Consider the following 24,676-nt stretch of genomic DNA (forward strand, 5'->3'; position numbering starts at 1 on the left):
GCATAGGTTTAAAACCGAAACAAAAAAGCATTTTTTCCCCTCCTGACTAGGGCATGAAGGGCCCATTAGCATTCGACAATTATTTGGTTTATTTCTTTTTTAAACAGAAATATTGTGATATTTTCAGTGTGACCACAAGAGGATGTCTCTGTCTTCTTTTATCGCGTTACGTTGCGTGCCATCACATCAGTATCTCTGAAGACGTTTTTCTTGTATCCAGTCGCCTAATGCATATTATTATTGTTTCAGGAATTTATGTTCTGTTAGCGAAAGGACCTTTGTTATCTGAGAATGTCTGTCCTATTGAGGCAATTCTGTCTGCTTGATTTTTTATTATGTGTTACGGACCGTCGCTGCGCTTCGTAGGGTGGCGTGGAACTATCTTATTCCTTTCCATGTAATTTGCACCTTGTTATCTTCATATATTGCTTTGGGCAAATGTCCAAACTATTCATTAACACCCTCTTCCTCTAGAATATTCCACAGCTATTCCATATCTACGTTTCCACAAGCTCCCTTAATTCCTAGAAACGTTAGCCATACTGATCGGCCCAGGATTGCCGAAATTTCGATTAACGGGTTAACACAAAAATATTGTATTGTAAGCACAAACGTGACCGAAATCCATTTTGTAGTTCTCACAAAAGTTCGTTCTTTACCACCAACTTCAGCAGCTCGGTGTTTAAGGCTTGCACAGATAGTCATAGAGCATGCTTGTCACTGTAACCAGCCAGTACGAACTCGTCATGTTGTTCTTTCCTTTACCTTTACAGATTAGACTCACCTTACTTTCGGACCTCTGTATGGGCATTCTGGTGAATTTTATATCGCCTTCGATGGTGATAAACAAGCACGCCTTTCCCGCTGCTCAGCTAAGCGGTAGACTCGCCTCTCTTGCGCATGGGTCATTCCATGCCAAAGGAGACCCGGCAATTTTTCAATCTTCCGGATAGGCTTCAGAAATTTATTCTAGCAATTTTGAGTCGAGAAGTGATACTCGGTAAAATATTTCTGGCGAAACAATTTTTTTCGTCCTTACAGTGGCCTCCAAAGACCTGGAAAAAATGTAAAAAGTGATAACTTTTGAATTTGACAATTTTTCTGAAATTCCCGCTGTTGATTCGGGTGGAAAATCGCTTAGCTCGCCATTTATTTTTTACGGCAGCGTAGCCTCTGATTAGATCTGTTTAAATGCTCAAACATGCTACCGTAAGCTGTATTGGCTCTTTGGCAAAAAAAATTAAAAGTTTTCACTTTTTACATTTTTACCAGGTCTTTGGAGGCTACTGTAAGGACGAAAAAAATTGTTTCGCCAGAAATATTTTACCGAGTATCACTTCTCGACTCAAAATTGCTAAAATAAATTTTTGAAGCCCATCCGGAAGATTGAAAAATTGCCGGGTCTCCTTTGGCATGGAATGACCCGCATGACAAACGCTTAATTTGCAAGAGCGGGTCTCCGCGATTTCCGCAGCATATGCGAGCTTGCCTTATGACGCTAAATTACTCCCGCAGGAGTGATGCAACTAAATTAAGCAAGACACGAGAAAATGTGGCGGGTTATTCTCATTGTGTTTGAGCGTGGTTGATGAAAGGGCTTATGCCAAATGCACTTAACACATAGGTTCGCTGTGCTCGATTGGAGCTTCATTCGGCAACCAAACAACAGAAGTGGAATGCTATGCGGTTCGAAGCAAATTGCTACCGCCTGTCTTTGACTTTTAAGCATGGCCGGTCCTTACGACCACGTTGTTTGGCCCGCGTTAGAAGCCATTCATTCTAAAAATATTTTCAAGGCCATTTCATTCGTCCCGTCGCAAGTGGCCTTCGGCCGCCGGCGCGCTAGCTGCACCGTTTGTTCCATCCCTTCGCCCGCTTGGAGCCTCGCCGTGGCGGCAACACGCGTCTAGCGAGGACTTCTTCGCCTGTGCTCGTCTTGCGCGCTTCATAGCAAGCGAACCACGTGACTACGCGAGGGTTCACCGGCTGCTTAGCCGGCGCTCGGTCGCTCAGTCTCTCCATCGATGGCGGGCCGACTGGGCTGTCAGTGCGTGCCCTTCAGCGCAAATGAAAGGCTGAATCCAATCATCCGGTAGACATAGTAGTTTGACGGCAGGCTGCGAAATCCTAAGCGAAGGCAAGCTTTCACGTATAGTCGCTGCATTCGCTCGTGATAACTAGGTTTGAAGTGTTAAGCCGGAGTCATGTATGCATCCTTTCAAGATGCGATAAACGCTCTTGTAAGTCTGCAGATAAACCCTCTTGCAAGTCTGCAAGTTGAGGCGTCTGTTTTGCTACAATGCGCCTAAACGACCGATGGCTGCGTCCAAGGGAGCGTGTCTGACAAATAACGAAGCCGTACATACATACATATGAAGCAAAAATGCGGGATACGGCCCATTCGTCACATTGCGTTTTGTCATAGGCCTTTTGGTAATAGGACGGTTCGTAACAGTGGAACATTCGTCATGGGCAGGGTCAACAAATTGGAAAGTTCGTCATACGCGGGACGACAGAAATACCCACGCGATTATTTCTCTCTCTCTCTCTCTCTCTCTCTCTCTCTCTCTCTCTCTCTCTCTCTCTCTCTCTCTCTCTCTCTCTCTCTCTCTCTCTCTCTCTCTCTCTCTCTCTCTCTCTCTCTCTCTCTCTCTCGAACGGCATACAGGCCTCAGTGAAATAGATAGGACTGTAACGACTGAAAAGAGGGAGGCGAGGCACGCATGTAGCACAATGAGGAAAACGTCTTGGAAAAGGGGCCACCAAGAACCTGCGCCCCCTCTTCATTGTTGTGTCCGCTTTGCGTGGCCTTGAGCCCCTCACGAGGACGGAAACATATAGCACTAAACTTTTTTTTAAGAAAGGATTGTGGTTTCAGCCTAACATGTTTTGTTTTTCTCTCCTTTCGGCTGTACATCAGGGCCGCCCCCTCAGCAAAGAATGCCTGGCCAGTTAGACAGGACAGGTTGTTCAACATGGTTCGAACCAAAATATGTGTACAAGGTCAACGACCTTACACAGAAATGTGAGGCAGGGAGATAGCACAATAACGAAAACATATTGGATGAGGCACCACGAAGAAGAACCCGCGTTCCCTTTTCATGGTTTCGGCCGGCTTCTGCGTCCTTGAGCGTTGCCTTGAGGTTTGGGAGAGTAATGTGATTCCACACTAAAATGTTCTCTTCTTTTTTTACCTTTGTACAGGGCCTTTGCAAGGGGAAAGTTACGATTGATCTGCTTTCTTACGGAGCCGATACAAGGGGTAATGAGTGGTGCCTTTTCACCGCTTATACACTTATAAACGAACTCCGCGAACTCCGTTTTCCGTCCCTGAACGAACTTTCCTCAGCGACAAAGTGGAATGATCCTATGTGACCAAACGGCCCATTACGAACAGGCCTATATGAGGAAACGCTATGTGACGAACGGGCCTACACCCCAAAAATGCGACGCGCCCTCTCATAACGCGAAAAACAAAATGTTATTTTCGCATGCTTAAAAATTTGCAGAAATTCAGATAATTATCTACTAATGTAAAGCATTCTTATGCAGAGTGTGAGTTTTTTACAGACGTATTTGACTATGAATAGCCAGAGACGTCGGGTTAATTTGTTGTTTTGAAGTTCTCGTTTGTTTCTTTTCGCCAATGACGTAATTCCTACCATTATCGCGATTGAGTGCCTTTAGTTCCCCAATTATGTATTTTCCGCAAGTGCAAAGCGTAGTGCAGGGTTGGACCGTTTCCGCGATTTTTTATTCGAGTTTGCGTCGTTCATTTCCGGACTTTTTTAGCTCAGTGTTCGTTTTTGGGAGATGTTTAAAACGCACATTTTTTATTTTGTCAGTTCATTTTGTCATTTTTTTATTTTCCATATTTCTTGCAATGCTTGGTTTTTCAAAATTCTGTTCGACTAATTATCTCCTTTTACGCTACTATAATGATTAAACGTGCTACTTTCGCCAGTTATACATTTTTAGGCAAATGCAGGGCATTACACGGTCCCGGCTGTGGGGGTACTCGGCAAAGAATGCTACGCATGAATAAGCACAGACCACCCTTTTCGCGCAAAATCGCATGCTGGGCCTTGTCATTGGTCTACTTAGCATGATTTAACAATGATTGGTCATTTAAGTGCGTTCTTGTGCTATGGATGCTCTGACGCGCGAAGTGACGTGCGTGTGCAACAAGAGAACTTGTGCGAATGTTGTGCTTACTTTTTAGAGAGGAAGCTCTATTGCTACATCTTTCAAGGTAATTCATCGCGTCGCAAGTGGCCTTCAGTCGCCGGCACCCAAGCTGCGATTTTTTTTTAATTACCCTTTCGCTCGCTTGGAGCATCGCTGCTGCGGTACCACGTGACTAGGCGACGCCGAGCGAAACGTTTTATTGCTGGCTGGGGCTAGGCTTGGTTGAGCCGTGGAAGGCCAGCCCTGTGGGCCCGAGCCCTGTCGACCAGGGCGCACTGGGACTGGGCGTCTGAGCGCCCAAGGACGGGCAGCCAGGAGTCGGGGTAGCTGGGAAGGGGAAGAGGAAGCATGTCGTGTCAGGGCCGGATGGCGTGGGGGTATACCTTCGTAGTCCCCGCAGCGTGGGCAAGCGGGGGTGGGAAGCTTCGCCTGCGCTTGGTCGCTCAGCGCCGGCTTGGCCATCTGTGCGTGCGCTTGACCGCCAGCCAACCACAAGGCGAGGGTGTAAGTGCTGCTTGGTCCCTCGGTCTCGCCATCGATGGTGCGCCGGCTTGGCTGTCTGTGCGTACCATTCAGCGCAAGCTAGACGGCAGGCTGCGAAATCTCAAGCGAATTTAAACTCACGAAACAATGTGCACTTATCTGTGCTTCCGCTCGTGATAATTAGGTTTAGAAGTGTTAAACCTGAGCAATTTTTTTTGTTATCACTAAATGCGCTCACCCGCCGTCACCGAAGCTATATTTATTCGGCTAACATTACTGCAATGTACGCTGTTGTTCCAAGTGCAGTTGCTGCTCACGCGCGACAGTCGGTTACAGTTTCAACCAGTCCAAGAGTCCAACCATTTTGACCAAGCCTCTGTGCTACCGCGGGCCAAGTTGACCAAGAACATTGATTGATTGATTGATTGATTGATTGATTGATTGATTGATTGATTGATTGATTGATTGATTGATTGATTGATTGATTGATTGATTTAGGGAGAGATCGAATACATTTAATGGTAAAAGCGAAATTAGCCTTAGCTTAGCTGGCTACGCCATATGAGGAAACAAAAACATGAATGCCTGCAAATAAATAAATAAAAAGTGAGGTTATGCGCAGGAATTTTCGAGCACACACAGAGTTTGGCAGTGAAGTTAATCGCAACAGTTGGTCCAAGCCAGTGTACCGCAAGAATACCAGCAGAGCTCTGGTGGCTCGTACGACCTGATGTGGGTTCGACCAAGGGCCCAAAACTGCCCTCAGTTCAAGGCGTATACGTTGTGCGGCATACATAGAAATGTTAGGAGAGTATTTTGAGCACATGCAACGCGCCAAAGCTTCAGCTGGGTTATGAAGCGCGCAGTAGTGGAGGGCTCCAGAGTAATTTTGACCACCTGGGGATTGTTACGATTCAGCGCTCCGCTCCGCTACCCTGTTCGCACGTGATACAAGTTGTAGTGTGGCGAAGTACTCCTGTGCTGTGCAAGAAAGCCCGTCTTCCTCGGACGTACGCGTGCTACATGCCGGAGAACGTCCGCCGCACGGGAACTACGCCGGCGTTGACTCAAGCCGTCATAGCTACAAATTACAAAAACAAACTTTTCATGCAGACACATGCACCTGCAAAGCGGACGCCGCTCGCCGAGATCTCTCTCCCCTCTCTCAGGCTCAACGTGCACCGCTACTGCCGGCCCTCACGAACTCGGGAAAGAGCGTTTGTCCGTGTCTGTACTATTTTAGTGCCGCGTGCAAAGCACTAGGAAAACTGACCGTTGGCGCTTCGGGGGTGTTGCAACCGGGAACGCCGACTGCTGACACCAGTTGCGACCGAGTGGGGGCACCCGATCCGAGCTCCGTCGCCTCCGGCATACGTGTGGTAGCGTGGCGTAAAGCGAGCGGCCAGCCGCTGTTGCAGCCGTGAAGAAGTCCAGAAGCCGTAGGCTAACGTAACTGTTTACTTCATAGCGAGAGGTGAGCCGAAGCCAAAGAACAATGCCCCGACGGGCGAGGTTACAATACAGGACTCGAGCAGAGTGACAGCATGGATTCGCTGCTCTAACAGGAATGGGGTATAGCGCTTGCGGGGCTTCTATTTATACCCAAAAGCGGTAACGGTCAAAACAGCCTTCCCTCTGCATTTTGCGCACGCCACTAGAATCACAGACACACACAACGCTCTTTCCAGAGTTCGTAAGCAGTCGGTAGCCTCGGCGCACGTTGAGTCCGAGAGAGGGGAGATAGGAGGACTCTGCTGCGATCGCGGGGCCTGTGTGTCCTTGGGACTGGTCTCGACGTGCCGCTGGCAACCGCCGCAGTAGAGTGAACTAGAATATTGGAAGAGTGGCAAAAGCAAGGACATTTTCAATGGGAGGCAGTGAGGCAGAAAAACCGGAAATCCGCAAGGGGCGCTGCCATCGATTACTAGAGGGTAAATAGTGTCAATAAAGAAAAAAAAAAAAAGAGGGTAAATAGTGTAGTGGATACAGTCACCGCCTGCCACTCGTTGTTCGTAGGTTCGAATCCCGGCGTGTGGCCAGTTTTTTCTTTTTTCAAAACCCATGAACACGAATAAAAGCAAATGCTCTGTGCTAAACACCGACTGATTAGCATTTCTGGCGTTCTTTTGCGGGCTTTTTAGTTTATTCTTTGGTTGTAAGAGGAAATGTATAAGATGCGTATTTTTTATTTTGTGAGATATTGTTTGTGAAAATTTCATTTTTATTTTTTTATCTCTTGTTTTTTGAAATGCTGTCCGACAAATTATCTCCATTTACACTATGGTAACAATTAAAGCTGTTTTTTTTCGACAAATCTGGATTTTTGTGGAAATCAGGGGGTTACTTGGTCCTGGCTGCGGAGGTACTCAGCAAAGAATGCTATTACATTTTGGGCATAGAGAGTCGCATAGTCTTGCTCTCGGCCAAGTGGTTTAGTGGGGAGTAAGCAGATATGACGGCTGTACGCTTTCCCCAATGGACCTCTCCCTGTATGTAAACAACGTGACGTCACTAAGCGCACGTGCGCGACGGGTGGCGCCTGCTGGCGGCCGCGAAGTGAGGTGGCGGTTGGCAGAAAGCGCCTGCGCCCACGGCACGGCCTGGCCGCGCGTCGCCCGAAAGGAACGATGTGCCGTTGGTTCGGGCCGTCACTGGCTTCCCACATTGCAGGTGGGGGTCTAGCTATCCTAGCTGTGGCCGTCGCACCTCCATGTAGCTTTCCGCATCTACGACCTCCGCAACACTTTCGTTTACCGTACGGTCAACTGAACGGCGACGCTTTCGGATAATCAGTGCGCGGCAGAACAGCCTAAACGAGTCATTCTGAAGGCTGGTGCTGTTGCGACGCATCCCAAAATGTTTTTTTTTAAGATTCTTTGTGTTCGGACACATACCAAGGAAAGCTAATTTATTGTTGCTTTCGAGGTCCGCTTAAGCTAAGCGCGGTGCCTCAGGCTCCCTGTTCTTGGTCTCTTTGCGTCGCCCGGAGACAGTGGCGTACACACGATTTCATGTCGAGGGGAAAAGGGAAAGGTAAAGCATGAAAGGATTAAATAGTAAAATAAGCAGCAACGAAACAAAAATATGAAGAGCAAAAGGCAAAAATTATTCCAATAAAAATATCGCGATGATGTCGTTCTCTACGAGATTGACCGATTGTTTTCTTACCTTTACCCCAGTGAAATCTCGAAATGGTTCATCGTCATTGTGAGAGTAACATAGCAGCCACATATGGTTAGTGCGTATATCTTGCAACAGTGCACTGAAATATTTTCGGTAGTCATTATTTCATGATAGTTAAAGTTAGTGTCCATGTACGCCCGCTGCATACGCCAGCGTCGGGAGGCCGCAACAAATGAATACATTCACTGAGTCTGTTCGCTAAGGGCAAACGTACATTTTTCGAGTCGCGTCAGTGGCCCATCTCGCCCCGAAGGCACGGTGCTACATGTGAGCACGGCAAGCATCTCAGTTTTCCGGCATCCTCAAGGCAGAATATAATTGCTCAAGGTAAAAATTTATTGCACTTACAAACAATGAATTTCGTTCGTCTTGAACAGATCCCCCCATAAGATCACACTTGTCGTTGTCGATCTGGCGGCAGGCGGCTATCGCGGATCCCTCGTCGAAACATTTATTTCGCGTCGCCTAAGCAGGTTAGGCATTAATTGTGTTTTTAACAGTACTCTACCTCCTCAAAACATGACAATATTTCGCAGCAAGAAAATTTCCGTCTGCCCCCCCCCCCCCCCCCCCCCCCCCCCTATTTCACTTGAGCTGCTGGTGCTGCATGATCGCTGATGGTTCATAAACAGTATCATTTCATTGCACGAATCAGCGCGGACTGCCAATGTAGACGGTATGACTGCGCTTTGGAGAACAGCTGAAGTTCGAGAATGCGAAATGTTGCTACGAGTAAGAGCAGACTATGTCGCTGCTTTGGCTGCCAGCCTCTTCGGCCCATTGCGCGCATCCAGAACACATGCCGAATTTACCTCTGTGGGGACTCCGAAAAGTCTGATGCCGCTGATTTTGCTCGCAAAATGTGGGTAGCCGAGAGCACTGCAGCCCACCGGCATCAGAAAAGCCAACACGTAAACAAAAATTCCACTTTTGCGCGCGTCTAATGCAGCCTCACTGCATACGCGCCGCGCGCCGGTCCGAATGTTTTGCCAACCACCCTCCCGGCCACACCCAGCACGTGCGATTTCCGTGACGTCACGGCCGCCGCGTGACGTACCCCGGGAGAGGTCCATTGCCAATGCCTCTCTTTCCCTACCAAAGGCGCCTAATTGTAAGAGATCTGGAATATTTGACTGAACTGTTCCCAAGCCGCTTTCGCTTCTCAAAGTTGCGCTCGGAAGAAAATTCATCCTCAAGACCTTGTATGACAAGCTCTCATTCGGGATAGCCTACATTTTCTGTGGCATTCCCAACCTGCCTTCCTTCTCGCGTTGAAACAAAAAAGAATTGGAGGGAAAGCAACATTGGGCCGCGCAGCCTTTTTCGCGGCAATGGTGACTCAGGGCACATACGCGTTCAGGCTTTGAGCTCTTGTGACATCCCATAGCAGGCGCGAGCATTTTTTTCTTCAAGGACAAATACACACAAAGCATGATGAGCTCTACCTAACGGAGGAATAGTTTTGCAGGGGTGACGGGTAGCTCTGTTTCCCGAAATTTTTGGTTTTCTCGGGGGTGGATGGAAGAATGGCACGCCCATCCTTATGACGACCGAGACTTATTTTTTTAAATCGATGCAACAAAAGAGAGCTTAGACTCCTACTTCCACCACAAATTGATCCGTCATCGTACAAAACGTTCTTGTTAGCGGCGCAAAGATATCTGCGCGAGGAGCGCCAATGAAGGAATCCGTGTTAAGAAAACATGACTTGAAAAGCACATCGACTGCATAGCGAAGTTTTTTTCTAAGTTTTAAATGGATTTCATTTATAGTGTCGTGTTTTAATTCTGTTTAAAATTATTTCTTACTTTCTGAATCATCTTTAACCGCCCCGAGTTCTCGAAGGTTGCTTCGCGATCTCATTCCACCTACCGGCTACAAATGCATTCGAAAAGTCTCCTACACGTTACACCGCTGCTTGTTTCCTTAGGCCACTGCCGGGTTCAAGCGCGTGTTTCAGGAAGCTTCGCGCTTCAACGCATTTGAAGCATCTGAAGTCGCTATAAGCATGCACACGAACAAAAAATAGGCGCACAGCCATGAACTTCTCGCTTTTTTTGACGCCTCGCGCATTAAAAACATGCGCACAAAGTTGGCTTTGCCGCATGGCGTCTTGGTGTGAGGGCATCGAGAGAGAGAGGGAAAATAGGAAGAGGAAGGGGGGTGCGGAGGTTCATAGGGCCGCCGCGACGTGCAGTGCCCGAAGGGCACCGAAGCATGTATGAAATCGTAACGTAATACAGCTACACTATGAAAAAGGACATATTATCCTGACCTTAAATGTGGTTTAGGCATCTTGTTCGTGTGCTCCATGCATATGCAAAAAAAAACCTAGTTGTCCCACACCGAGATTCGAACCCATGAATGCTGATTGGAAGGCAGACACTCTATCCACTACACTACATCCCGTCCAGTATTGCGCAGCGGCGCCCCTAGCGGATTTCCGTATTTCTGGCTTCCATTTCCCTGTGCCGCTTTTGCCACTATTACAATATTCTAGTTCACTATAGCCGCAGTTTGAAGCGCGTTGAAAGCGAGACGTCTGACCCAAGCTTGTCCCGACGTGAATCATGAGTCACCGACATGGTGGCGCCTTATTGCTGAAAGGCGCACGCAGTGGCTTCGCCGCACAGCCGAGGAGTGATGCGGGAAAGTACGGCGGCGCGGGTAGATTCGTAACAGGTGATAAATACTCGGTTCCCAGGACGATCTTACTTTTTCTAGTTTCGGTTCTATTATTGCTCTCCTAGAGGTAGCGTGCCTTGGGAAACACTCCTTCTCTCTTTTTTTTTTTTTTTCTCCGCTTGTCCCCGGCGCGACTGGCGGCGCGCATGCGCGAAAACGTTCACCGCTGCTGCCGCTGCCGCCCGGCGAAGCCGAAGCGCGTGTCATGTAGTGGGAGATTTCTCGTGTGTGCTCTCTCGGACAGTATGGTGCTGCAGAAGGGACGCCAAGAACACCAGGATGAATCGCAACGAGAAGTCTGTTTGAGAGCTGTTAGCAAAAGGTGAGAACCTCGTTCGTATGCCCTGAAGCTGACTGAAAGCTAGGACTTGTGTCGTGTTGTATTGCGCATCAGTGTTTCTCGCCGCACGTCGCGTTCGCGCACGTAACGGGAATAAAGTGTTGAAGTGATATTCGAGCTGGCGTCGTTACTGCCCAAGCTGCGTACGCAGGGCAGCGTATCTGCTGGCAGCGCGCCGGTCGCTGGCCCGGTGGAGGCAGCGGAGCGGCGGTTGCCTGGTGAGAATCGGTGGGCGGGGAGGGGGGTGGCACAATCCAACCGGCATGAGAGGGCGAGAGCATCACCCCTGCCCCACGCAAGCTGCGCCCCCTCGTATTGTTACCATGACAATTATAACGCCTTCAAGGCCAACATGGCGGCGGCGTTGTTGTGGCAATAACAACGCAATAATATTTCCTCAGGCTCACCAGGGGATAATATGGCGCTAGTACCAGTGCCGCATTAAGAAAATTCGGGGCCCGGGGCTAACCGAGTCCATGGGGCCCCAATAATGACAAGAATGCTATCTTTTTTTTCGTGTTTTTTTTAGCTCACATTTTACGTTCGCTAGTAAGTGGTATAAAATGCACATCACTTTTATTGGTTCGGGTGCTTCGGGAGAGTAATTTGTGTGCGTGATTTCTATTATAATTTGACGGTTATTACCTGACGTACACGCTGGTTTGTTTCAATAGTCAGTTCATCGCAAATTCACAGTTAATCGAATTGCTGCGGTGGCATGCAGAATTGGCCAGAAAACAGAAAAGAATTTTCTTCAAAACAAGAAACATTTTATTAAGCAGTCAAGCATCAAGTTATAAACGCAAAAAAGACATAAGCGAAAACGTAGGTACAGCTTCACCCTTTGAACCCACAAATAACCGTTGAATCAAACACAATGATTTCAGTTTTTAACCAATGTTTGCATTTCAATACAGCAACGCAAAGCAATCATGTCGAACTCACTGTCGATATAAAGACAATGGAAATCGCGCGTGCTATGCAGAACTCTCGCAATTATGCGTCAGACACAGTTACAGTCTACATTTACACGGGCTCGCAGGCCGCATGCCGACAACTTCTGCAACCAACAAAATACACAGAAATGCCTCAAAAATACTCAACAAGGTCCTCGCTACATTCGAAACGTGCTACAAGGTGACCTGGGTTGGGTACCTAAGCCCCAACCTAAATCAGGGCGCACACGCACTCTTCCGGGCGTTAAACCACCGGGCGCCTGAGCATGCACGGCAACACCCAAAGACACGTGAGACGCAACCATGAAATGAAGCAGTTGACACCGGACACCTGCTACGGACAACCATTCAAAACAGAGAAGTACCCAACACTACACAAAACACTCACGCGCCGAGGACCCCTACATGTACTAAGACAGATTCAGACAAACGTGCTACCCACTGTACAGCTCACGCACCGATTCCATCTATTACCAGGACCCCCAGGTGTACAGAGCTGCGGTGACAACCCCAGCATTTATCACACTCTCTAACTGGACGGGCACACAGAACCCCAAACTTCACCCATATCCAATGCTACACCCTCTTCAGGCTGGGCAACTCCAGTGCGGACGCGCAAAGGGCATTGATTGAATGCGGAGAGATGGCCCGGTTGACTATCTCGGGAGCTCCTCACTAGGGGTAACTTTTACTTAAAGGAGCACTGACACGAAAATTTTATGTTACACTTTTATTGCTTCTATCGATGCTTAATGGTCTGGCGAACCTGAAACAGCACTTCAAATACTTCAGCGGGCGATAGTTAATGACATTGAACGGCCTGAAAATCGTTTGTTTCAAATTCCCGCGCTTTCATCTTGAACGGCGCATATGACAGAATCCCGGCCTGACCTCACCACTTTGTGCGGACGTCACCGGTGCCCGCTTGAGAGGGTGTTGCGCCCGCTCGCTGCTCGTGGGGCCGCGCGCGTGAAGTGACGTCACGAGTTTTTGACGAGCGCTGTCGCGTCACTTCTTTTGGCTTCACGGGGTGATGTCACGCTGATGTCCATTTGCTGAGTGCCGCTCCGCGCGCAGCTCCGTCGGCGCGATAAATGAGATCCAATTGAACTATGTTCTTTGCGTCGCAGGCCACTCATATTTCAGCCACGGTATTCTGTTGAGTGAAGGAAGCGAACTGAGCAACAATATTAACGCCGAAAATTGGTGTCAGTGCTCCTTTAACGAAATGAAGTTACTTTCTTCTTCTTCTTCACTACATCACTCGTGACAAAATGGGAACAGAACGACATCCTTCCCGCTGCACATTGACCAAAAACAATCAAGCGAGAAATACTAGAACTATATAAGTTAAAGCATGAAAAATATAACATTTAAAATTTAATCTTAAATAAGCAAGCCAGGAAAACTAGATTTAATGAAAACTTGAACAAACGCAACATTTAAAATGGCATCTTGCGGCTTTTCAAACTCGCAGTCATTAATGGCTTCATCAAAAGAAATGTCTCTCAAGAGGTCCCTTTCTATTGACATGATGGCTAAGGAATTCAGCTTCCTCTCCCGAGAGTGGATCGCAAGCAATTTTTAATCAAAGACAGTTTTGAAAAGGAACGCTCAGTCTCGCAGTTAGTTGCAGGAATGGTTAGTTATAACCTAAGAGCAATGGAGACATTTGGAAAAACGCATACAATGTCTTTTTCCTCTAACATTTTCAGCGGACTGCTCGCTCTCCTATCATGGCAGCTGAAACTCTCCAGGCAGTGAAAGAACTGGACTAGTTCAGGGGGAAAAGTCGAGTCGAGATCGCCTTTGTATGCTTCCACTAATCCACTTGCTTGGTTGATTAGATCGTCATCACCATGAGCTTCCCTGAGAAGCGCTAAACACTGGAATCTCTCGCAGAGGATGGTGTACGCAGATTTTCTAGGCTGTAATGAGCGCTCAGGTTGTCGATAATTACATTGAACGTCTCTATTCCGAACTTTTTGCTGCCACATGTCCTGTTGTCTTCCGTTGAAATGGATCGAGTGCGTTCACACTGATAACTCTTATTTACACTCAATGCCTTTGACCTTTCCTCAAAAGCTTGAAATTGGGATCGCGGGGACCTCACGAACCCCTCTAAAGAACTCATCAAGTTTACAGCCGTTGACAGGTCTAGACCATATTTCTGGAGGGCAACATTCGCCTTGTCGAACCGCTCCAAAACCTCAAGCCACAATGTTGCCATGAATGCCGTTTCCAGCTTGGAAAGCTTCTTTAGAAGAGACTGGGCTTCAATGCGGGTGTCACAAGTCTCTGCCTCCCCGTACGCCAGTGTATGCAGACAAGTCTTGATGCATCGGAAGTTGGCAACAATTTGTTTGCAAGAATCTGCATGCCGTGACCACCTAGTGTTTGACAGGCTTTTCAAAAGAGAAGGTTGTCCCCCATGGTCGAGGCTATTGAGAAAGCAGCTCCAGCGCTTCGGCGATGCAGAAAAGACAACATATAGCTTCTGCGTTTGGCTGAAGAACTTCACTGCTTCAACACAGCAGTCCACGCTCCAACTAAGTTAACGAGTGGGCACATCACGGCACATAAACCGCCAACGGGTTTTTATCCTTTATGTGAGCTTGAAGGCCCTTGTATTTCGCTGACATGTTGCTTGCATTGTCATATGACTGACCCCTGCAGTTGTCAAGAGAAATACCGTTTTCATCAAGAAGACATTACACGCTCGATGCCAGATGCTCACCAGTATGCGATTCGATCGGAACAAATCCAAGGAATCTCTCATACACATTCCCTTCCAAGCAGTACCGAAGCACAACAGATAGCTGGCCGGCAATGTCGGGTGTCGAATCTACAATTGAAGAATAATATTTGGCCCGTTGTACCTCTTCAACAACGCGCTTTCTGGCCGTCTGCCCCATCATGTCAACAAACTCATCGCAGATCGATTTGGAAAGATAGGAAGAGTGACATTTACCCTTGTTTCCAGGCGCGCAATGTGTTCACTTAGGAACGGGTCAAACTCTGCGATCACCTCAAGTATTCCTAAGAAGTTACCGTTTCTGGGGTAACCAAATAAATCATCATTGCCTCTCAACGCCAGCCCTCGCTCTGCCAGCAGCTTTATAACTGCCACGACGCGCTATAGTACCTCTCTCCAGTAAGCTTTCTGAGTGACAAATTTCTCGGCCAGTCCTTTGTCGATATTTTCTGCAGCAGCAGACCGGGCTAGCCAAGCAACTACAGAATTTCGGTGCTCAAGGCTATCTTCATGCGCTCTTGTTTTTTCTTCCGCCTTTTTCCAGTCGGAAAAGCCATGGGTAGCAAAAGAGCTGCGACTGTTTGATGCCGAGAACAATTTACACATGAAGCAATACACGCATCCTTTCGACTGAGAGTACAGAAGCCAGTGTCGCTGAAATGATTTGATTGATTGTGGGGTTTAACGCGCCGACGCAACGCAGGCGATGAGGCGCGCCGTAGTGGAGGGCTCCGGATTAATTTTGACCACCTGGGGATCTTTATCGTGCGCCGAAATCTCGTACACACGGGCGTTTTTGCTTTTCGCCTACATCAGAAAAGCGGCCGCCGCGGCCGGGAATCGAACCCGCGACCTCGTGCTCAGCAGCGCAACGCCTTAGCCACTGAGCCACCGCGGCGGGTCGCTGAAATGACTCCCCATTTGCGACCTTTTTTACAAAAAGTTGGGAAGACAGGTACCGTTTCTGGCCCGTGTATTGTCTCTCTGAAGCAGGAAAACATTCTGAACGATTTTGAAAGTACCGTGGGCCCTTCTCGACGCATAGGGATTGAAATTTCCCGAAGATATGTGCGGGCCACATGGCCGGATCGCTGTCAATGCAGGCAAATCCTACCTCGGGTCTTCGTGGAGTTTGTCCGGGGCATTGGTCTGCGGTAACTGAAGGAGGTTCCGATGCTTGGGGGGAAAGTTTACTTTCACGGGCAGCATCGGGCATCTGGGTCGCTGTTTGCAGACCATCTATGCAACTTGTCGAACACTCCGGCACATGAGGCCCCTGCAGCTGCAGGGGATGCTGGGACAGTTGCTCGACGCTAGCGGTAGAGGAGCTCTCTTCTGTCTGTGGCTCACGTTCACACAATGGAGGAAGCGCACAAGGCATCTCAAATGCACTGTCTTCCTCGACAGTCTCTCCAACATGGCCGATAGAGCTTGAAGTTGAGGGCGCTTCGAAATCACTCTTCCCGCATTCTGCCAATCGCACTACCTCATCCTCCCTCGGCGACGGCTAAGTGAAATTTTTGAAGTAATTAGTCAACTTTTTACTGCTCTCTTCTCGCTCTATCCTTAGTCTTCTCTTGGATGCACCACTCGCATACTTGCGGCCTGACATGTTCCTTTCGATCACACATACCTTTCAGAAATGGCATGCCTCGTTATATAGGCAGCGTTTCCAGAGTCATATATGCAGTTAATTTGATAGGTGCTGAGAGACGAGCTAAACCCGAAAACCCGACACTATGGACCCCCAAAACCACGCCTCCCAAGGGGGCGTTCAAGAAAGATGGAAAACCCTTTTCAAAATTATTCACACATACAAACAAACAGGTTTTTTGGACTCGAGCGGACGCGGTGAGTCGAAAAGCCGTCGGGGAGAGTCCGTTCGACTCGCAGGCAGGGGGTGGGTTGACGCGTTTGTCACCACGCGCGCTGACACAATGAGAAAGTCGCTTGCTAATCCCTTCTCTAGACGAAGAGACGCCGCTGGCTGCCGCGTGTCGAACCGAACCGCGAGATCCCAGTTCGGCAAGCCAAACTTCTTTCAAACTCTTGCGGGCATTCCCGAGGCGATGATCCTTCTCCCTGCGCAGACTCCCGACTCTCCACAAACGAAAAGCACGTGAGCCAGCTTCGTAAAATCCCCAAAGGATACGCCGCCTGCTTTTGCGACACCAGAAAAGACGGTAACCTTTCCATCTTGACCGCTGTCACTTTGACGAACTGCCGATGCCCGCTCCAAACATCGGAAAGCCGTAATACCCGTGTGCACGTCGTCCGAGAGACAATAATACGCCGAAACTCTTCTCACTACTGTGCGCTCAGCCGCCTTTTGCTGAGACCGCCCGGTCGACCTGAACGCACAGCAAACCAACAAAAGTACAACTGGCTAAGCATTCCCACATTTTGCCAAACAAAACGACAGAACACAAAGCGTCCTTTCGGCGGCCCCGACTTACCCGTCCCTGCAACTGCATGAAAGGAAAGGAATGTGGTAGTACAAGCCAGGCAACGCCGGCACGCGAGCTGCCGGCGGTTTTTATTAATTAATTGAGGTGCCCGAACTTTACAGCTACGCGGCACTTTCACTCCTACGCTATCGAAATCGGCCAATCCGAAAACAGAACACAAATACCAATATTTAAAAACGTTGCGAAGGAAAGTTGTCAGTACGCCTCAGTTACCAGAATAGTGTTCATTCATTACAAAAGAAGGCGATTATTTCTCTTCGCAATTTATTATACTTCATTGATTGATTGATTTGATTGATTGTGGGGTTTAACGCGCCGACGCAGCGCAGGCGATGAGGCGTGCCGTAGTGGAGGGCTCCGGATGAATTTCGACCGCCTGGGGATCTTTAACATGCGCCGATATCTCGAACACACGGGCGTTCTTGCTTTTCGCCTCCCTCAGAAAAGTGGCCGCCGCGGCCGGGAATCGAACCCGCGTCCTCGTGCAACTTATGGAAACCTGATAGGGATCGAGCTCCCTAAAGTATAGCATTTTAGCACTAATATTTCAACTATTAAACGTTTTGTAAAGCAGGCATCCGCCCCCTCCCAGACATCTCGCTGTCGAAAAACCCATGCATGAAACATCCTCAGATCTCTCAATCCCTCCCTTGTGCACCTGTCGCCTGCTGCGTTCACATAAAGGTCATTGCAACGGGCCAAGCACATTTTCCCCCACTTTTTCTTCTGTTCTTCGTTCCTCCCTCACTGTTCGCCATGTGCTCGCAGCGTGGTCAACATCGAACGAGCTTGCCCTTTTTCTTTGTAAGCTTTTTTTGTGTGTGCTCAGTCACGGCCGGACTCGACTCTCCTCCCGCGCGCGGGAGGAGGAGAGTCGAGTCCGGCCGTGGCTCAGTGCACGTACAAACTCACCGCAATCTGTAGAAAAAGCGCGGGTAAAAAAGTGCAGCACTGGAAAGCGTAGACCGCCTACAAGCAGGAAGCTCAGAATGCGCCTATCTGTTTATTTTGCTCGGAGAAGAATGACTAGCATGGCTGTAACAGCAGTTAATGCAAAATAAATATTTTCTTCCGCAATCACACGTTGATTGATTGATTGTAGGGTTTAACGCGCCGACGCAACGCAGACGATGAGGCGCGCCGTAGTGGAGGGCTCCGGATTAATTTTGACCACCTGGGGATCTTTAACGTGCGCCGAACGCAATCACACACACACCAGTTAAACGTAACAAAAATTGAGTGAAGTCGGACCGTGAAGATTATCTCCCGCACTTCTGAAAAAAAAAATGTTACAAAATATAAGGTGGGGCAACTTTGGGCTGCTCCCTCGTATACGTGCCACGGTTTAGTCGGGTTCCAAAGATAAATTGAGGTTAAGGCCCCGGCCGTCGGTTTTCGATGCCAACCTTAGTAACACGCACGCTCAGCAATTTTTTTTAAAGACGATAGTCTTTCTTGGGCTACTTAAACCGAGAAATTTTGGTCTGTCTGTATGTCTGTCCGTCTGTCTGTCTGTGACTCGATTCAGCCACCTGGCCAAAGCAAAACAATACCTGCGCAATAGTCTTATATAGTCACAGCTAAATCTACCCGTCGATGTCCGGTTTAATGTTCATACTTGTCAACATTGTTGAAGAAGAACAAGACATTACGCAAATATGAGACAACAAATCAACACAGAAGTGATATTTGCAGTGTTCCTTTATAAAAAAATCAAACATGCTTGACTTTTGCAAAATTAAATACTTCATCAGCCGCAGAAAAAGAAAAGGGCTCTAGAAGCTTCACGAAGGCCTGGATCAATCTGGAACAAAAAAAAATATTGCCTAAATTTCCAAGTCAGTTTACAGCCTGAGCACCAGCATTCGTAGAAAAAAAAATACCTTATTACATACGTTTACATGACAACTACTATTTTAGCAGATTTTTGAAAATCTGCTGAGCACAAGGTCGCGGGTTCGATTCCCGGCCGCGGCGGCCGCTTTTCTGATGGAGGCGAAAAGCAAAAACGCCCGTGTGTACGAGATTTCGGCGCACGTTAAAGATCCCCAGGTGGTCAAAACTAATCCGGAGCCCTCCACTACGGCGCGCCTCATCGCCTGCGTTGCGTCGGCGCGTTAAACCCTACAATCAATCAATCAATCAATCAAGAAAAAGAATTCACTCCGCCGTCGCCTGCTGTCGCCCGCGCCACTAAAGCTTCTGGCGCCATTTTAAGAAATCAACCAGCAACAGGTACGCAAGGTTCCACTAGATAGGTTCCACGTTCTGCTTGCAACGCACGTGGAGTAGGGAAACGCGCTTCTATAATTGTTGAAGTAGGGCGCCTCGATTAACGCGCGTCTTCGCCGTACGGCAGCGTTCGCATCGAGACACCCGGTTTGGGGCAGTGGAACGCGGGAAATTTAAAATGATTTAAGCAAACCTTTGGCGTCTTTATTTTGGGAGGAGCGCGACGCAAGAGGAACAACATGAGAGGTGAGCGGGAAAGCGAAGGGAGGCATTTACTACGCAAAAGCTGATACAGTCTATCGTCCTTTGACGGCATTTGCAACGAAAGGAGCAGATACGCGGCCAATTTTTTTCAAATGGTCGAGTGGGGCCCCTGAAAGTTGGGGGCCCAGGGCTGCAGCCCCCTCCTCCCCCTACCCCCCCTTAATCCGGCCCTGGCTAGTACCGGAATTAGTCCGGACGCTGGGTTGAAGGCTGAGACCGCGGTTCCTCCGATAACGCATTCGATTGACAGCATGGGATCCCGCTGTCGCTCTGTTCGAGTCATGCTGTATTCTTACCCGTAAGGGTGCTGTTCCTGTATCGTCGTTGTTCATCTCTCGCCATGCAGTAAACCAGTTAAGTTTTGTCGCCCGGAAGGGTGCTGTTCCTGTATCGTCGTTGTTCATCTCTCGCCATGCAGTAAACCAGTTAAGTTTTGTCGCCCGGAAGGGTGCTGTTTTTGTGTCGTCGTTGTTCATCTCTCACCATGCAGTAGACCAGTTAAGTTTTGCCTTCGGCTTTTTGTCGTCAACACCAAGGCGGGAACTTTTGCTGGCCGCTCGTCCGACACGGAGCCCAGTTCGGGGCACCTTCCCGAATGTAACAGGATCTTTAACGTGTGCCTTAAATATCGACACGCGCGTTTTCGCTTTTCGCCCCCATCAGAACCCAAGAACATCAGGCCAGAATCGGATCAAGCAAGTTTAGCTTCTTGATACGGAATCTGAAGAAGAGAACTTTCTGAACAATGAGACGGAATCTGAAGGAAGGTAAATCACGACACGCACATCAGTGGGGAAACCGGAAAAGCTTGCGTTCAAGTCGTGAAAACAAGCTGGAGTGATGAGCTGTCCGCAACGTAAGGCCGAACTAAGCGATACTGTCCCCGTACGTTCGTATACGGCGCTGACAAAGCCACTCATAGTTGTTCGCTCCTAGTGCGATCCAAAACCTTTAAAAAGCTAGCAAAGAAGGGGTGAGAGATGTCCAGGGCAGCCCTAAGAGAGCTGAACAGCAAAATGGTTCAGAAAATACTGGTAAAAGAGTGAACGCATATTGTCGCGTACGGTGACTTGAACGAGCCGAGGTCATACACAGAAAAAAAAAAAATTATTTTGTTCACGGGGACGGGAGCAGGGGCTCGATAGTGTCGTTAACACGATGGCTAATTTCAAGCAAAATACAATGTAACAAAGGGAGTAATTGAAGCGCGCTCTTGAAAGCATCGTGGTTGATCGCAGCCGACTCGTCACTCGAGGAATATATCGGGGGTTCAGGAAAACGAGGTACCTCAAACCCCGCCACCTTCGGAATGGCACTCGGACACAACGGCGGGACCGGCGACAGAACGAAAGTGAGACGGCCAATCAGGCGGACCCGGCCGCTCCACCAACCAAAGGACCAAACACGGCCAAAGTACAGAGGAATGACCAGCTCCGGACAGAACAGGCTGCAAGAAAACCGCCAAGCGCTTCTTGTCTCAATTTCTTGATTCCATGTTTATTGTTGCCGCAATCTCTCGTCAGTGGGAGGACGATTTCGCCATTGAGGTTTACTAAAATCAGAATCCCATTTATAGGACCTTTACCACACGCCTGCACGCCAAACTTCATTTCCTTCCGTTCTTGTGTCCGCGTAACCCGCCCTGACAGTTTGCCCGTTTTATTCGTTGCAGTGGCATCAGTTAACTAACTCGTGCGATACTATCAGGCCAAACCCGTGATCGTCAAACCTTTCAGACCGGCCGCTTCGTCTCTCTCCGCCTCACATCCGCCTCGGACGCCTCGTGGCGGCGCTAGTACGGAGGCCGGATGGCCGCATGCGGGGGCTCGAGCCGGAGGCTAAAGTCCAGCACTGCCGGGAGTCCGCACGTCGGGGAGCACTCGAGCTCGCACCAGCCGTCGCCGCAGCAGAGTGGCCTGCCGCCTGCAACCTCCCTCCCTCCCCGCCGGGGCCCTCCTCCTCGCACCCGCGCGAGGAAACCCGAGATCACCGCAGCGAGTCAGCAGAGATGGTGAAAGAATGCGGGGCTCAAAACACGCCCTCGTAGAAACCCCTGTGCGTGCGCATTTGTATTGCCATCCGGCACAACGACGCCCCGCGTACGAGCTAGCCCGATAGTTTTTGACGCATCACTTATTTTGACCACCGCATGAAAGTGGCTCGCTGCAGCGGTACTATTAATCTTCATAGCGCATGCTAAGTTACCTCTGTCTTATCTCTGCAGTCTATTTTGCCCGCAAAATTAATTTTAGTGAGTCTATAGAGACCTCCGCAGCTCTCGTGTCACTGACTATTCGCTGTTTCATTGGTTTTGTGTGTGTCGGGTGGGCGCGCAGGGACCACCGTGTGAAAATGTATGTTTGTTTTGAACGCGCCACCGAGAAATTCCTTGAAATAAAACGTAATTCCGGCTCCCTGGCTATACGTGAACAAAAAACTATTAAAGATGGGAGCAAAAGTTCCACCCGGAGAGCCTTACCAAGTTTTTAAAAATATGAATTACAAACAGGGAACCAAACATGGGAAATGTAATTGGGACATAAAGCCTGTGACGTAACAAAAAGACAAATGAGAGGTCACAAAACTTTCGGCCAGCAAAAAAAGCATTACGAACCATTTCACTCTGTTTGTATACCAGCGAAGCCGTATAAAATGCACGTCTCACACAAGGTTTAAAGAATGTAAACGTATTTATTTTTTTTTCATTATTTCGTAATGGCAGTCTATGGGCTCGTGATTACTTAACGAGAAACTTAGCAGGGCTAGAGTTTTATTCGGGCGGACAAACATGGGGCTGTCCGTTCCGCTCCCGTAGAAGCCCATGAATTGACGGGAATACCACATTATTTACAACTCCAGTGTGGACTATACAATTATGAAAAGTAAATGAAATTCGCCGTAATGATACAGTCGTCTTCGCGGCCAATCCTCGCTTAATTGTTTTTGGGAACGTTTCCATAAGACCCGAATTACAGCTGTTTTTTTTTGTTGTTTTTTTTGAGCATTTGCGATAAAGTTGGCATTGCCGCAAGGCGTTTTCGCACACGCACAACAAACATGCACGGAACCCTATAGCCCACGTCAGTCTTGAACACAGGCTACACGGGCTACAAAAGCTCTTTTGGGGTTCCAGTGGAGCGCGGATCTGGACGGCGTTCTGAGTGCGAGGCTTTGTGTGCGTGTGCCTGATATTTTTTGTGGGTATCCTTCCACAATGTTCAGTCGTTCTCATCGGGCGCAACGCAGCGGCTAGGTGCATGTGGAACTGCTTGCTTGGCTAGCATCACCTCCTCCGTTAAACTCTCTCTCTCTCTCTCTCTCTCTCTCTCTCTCTCTCTCTCTCTCTCTCTCTCTCTCTCTCTCTCTCTCTCTCTCTCTCTCTCTGTCTCTTCCACCGTGGTACCGCTTATAATAATAAGTGCACGCTCCTCGTGCGACACAACGCAGCAAAACGGATTCTTCTTGAGGGCATGGCTAACACCGTGAACGTAGGGAATGGCCGCGCTGTTTTTTGCCTCTCCTGCTGAGGGCTTTTTTCCGGAGGTCTTGAGGAAAATGCTCAGCTCGAGAGACAAAAAACAGCGGTTATTCCCTACGTCCACGGCGTTAACCATGCCCTCAAGAAGATTGTAAGTAAGGTGGGTGTAGGTGTACGGCTCATATTCTCCGCACCTAAAAAACTGAGCCGATTGCGCAAGTGTGTCAACGCTGAAACACCGAAGGCAAGCGCATGCGTAAAAAATTGGCCGCGTATCTGCTCCTTTCGTTGCAAATGTCGTCAAAAGACGATAGTCTTTATCGACGTTTGTCAAGTAAATGCCTCCCTTCGCTTTCCCGCTCACCTCTCATGTTGTTCCTCTTGCGTCGCGCTCCTCCCAAGGTAAATACGCAAAACGTTAGCTTAAATCATTTTAAATTTCCCGCGTTCCACTGCTCCAAACCGGGTGTCTCGATGCGAACGCTGCCGTACGGCGAAGACGCGCGTTAATTGAGGCGCCCTACTTCAACGTTTATAGAACCGCGTTTCCTTACTCCACGTGCGTTGCAAGCAGAACGTGGAGCCTATCTAGTGGAACCTTGCGTAACTGTTGCCGGTTGATTTCTTAAAATGGCGCCAGAAGCTATAGTGGCGCGGGCGACAGCAGGCGACGGCGGAGTGAATTTTTTTTCTGCAGTTGATGAAGTAATTAATTTCGCAAATGTCAAGCATGTATGATTGTTTATAAAGGAACACTGCAAATATCACTTCTGTATTAATTTCTTGTCTTATATTTGCGTAATGTCTTGTTCTTTTTCAACAATGTTGAGAAGTATGAACATTACACCGGACTTAGACGGGTACATTTAGCTGTGACTATACAAGACTATTGCGCAGGCATTGTTTTAGTTTGGCGGGGTGGCTGAATCGAGTCACAGACAGACAGACGGACAGACAGACATACAGACAGACCAAAATTTCTGGGTTTAAGTAGCCCAAGAAAGACTATCGTCTTTAAAAAAAGCATATGACACGCTGTGTTCAGTACGTTGGAAAAGTCGTCTATGACATCCCATTGTCGCCGTGTGGCCGTACTTACATCGGGAAGACAGGCCGCTGCCTCAGTGATCGCCTGAGGAAGCATGCCTACAATGTAAGGTCGTCGACGTGTAGCACCTTGGCAACGCGTTGCGCTTACTGTGGCTGCGCTCCACTCTTCCATCACTGCGCGATCCTCGCGTGGTATCCTGGACAGAGAGAGCGGGAAATCTTTGAGGAGTTTGAAATCAGGAAGAAAGGAAACGCGTGTGTTAGTGAGTCACCCGTTTCACTTCTGGAAAATGAAACGGTGTACCGGGATATCGTTTTTTCGATGTGATATCTTTTTTTTTCGTTTTTTGTTCATCTGTCTTCTTATATATATATATATATATATATATATATATATATATATATATATATATATATATATATATATATATGTCCATGCTGCAATAAATCGCTCAGTTCGTCAGCGCCTGTGGTTTTTGGTTCCTTACGTTGTCCTGTCTTTTGTCTTTTGCGCTGTTTTTCTTCGTAGCACAATGTGCCAACTGGCCCTTCAGCAAACCCTTCTGCTAGACACACGGGCGTTTTCGCTTTTCG

General features: G+C 48.4%; 1 long non-coding RNA gene across 1 annotated transcript in view; it reads right to left on the reverse strand.

Moving 5' to 3' along the window:
- LOC144148045 (uncharacterized) overlaps positions 1-24,325 on the reverse strand; it is a 27,870-nt gene extending 3,545 nt beyond the window's left edge. Inside the window, exon 1 of the long non-coding RNA XR_013317952.1 lies at positions 24,132-24,325. This is a non-coding gene — a long non-coding RNA (uncharacterized LOC144148045). The remainder of the gene's footprint in view (positions 1-24,131) is intronic.
- Positions 24,326-24,676: the final 351 nt, after the last annotated feature.

The sequence above is a fragment of the Haemaphysalis longicornis genome, unplaced genomic scaffold (genome assembly GCF_048455015.1).
Source record: "Haemaphysalis longicornis isolate Haplotype H1 unplaced genomic scaffold, Haemaphysalis longicornis Haplotype H1 scaffold_1, whole genome shotgun sequence".
Lineage (NCBI taxonomy): Eukaryota > Metazoa > Arthropoda > Arachnida > Ixodida > Ixodidae > Haemaphysalis > Haemaphysalis longicornis.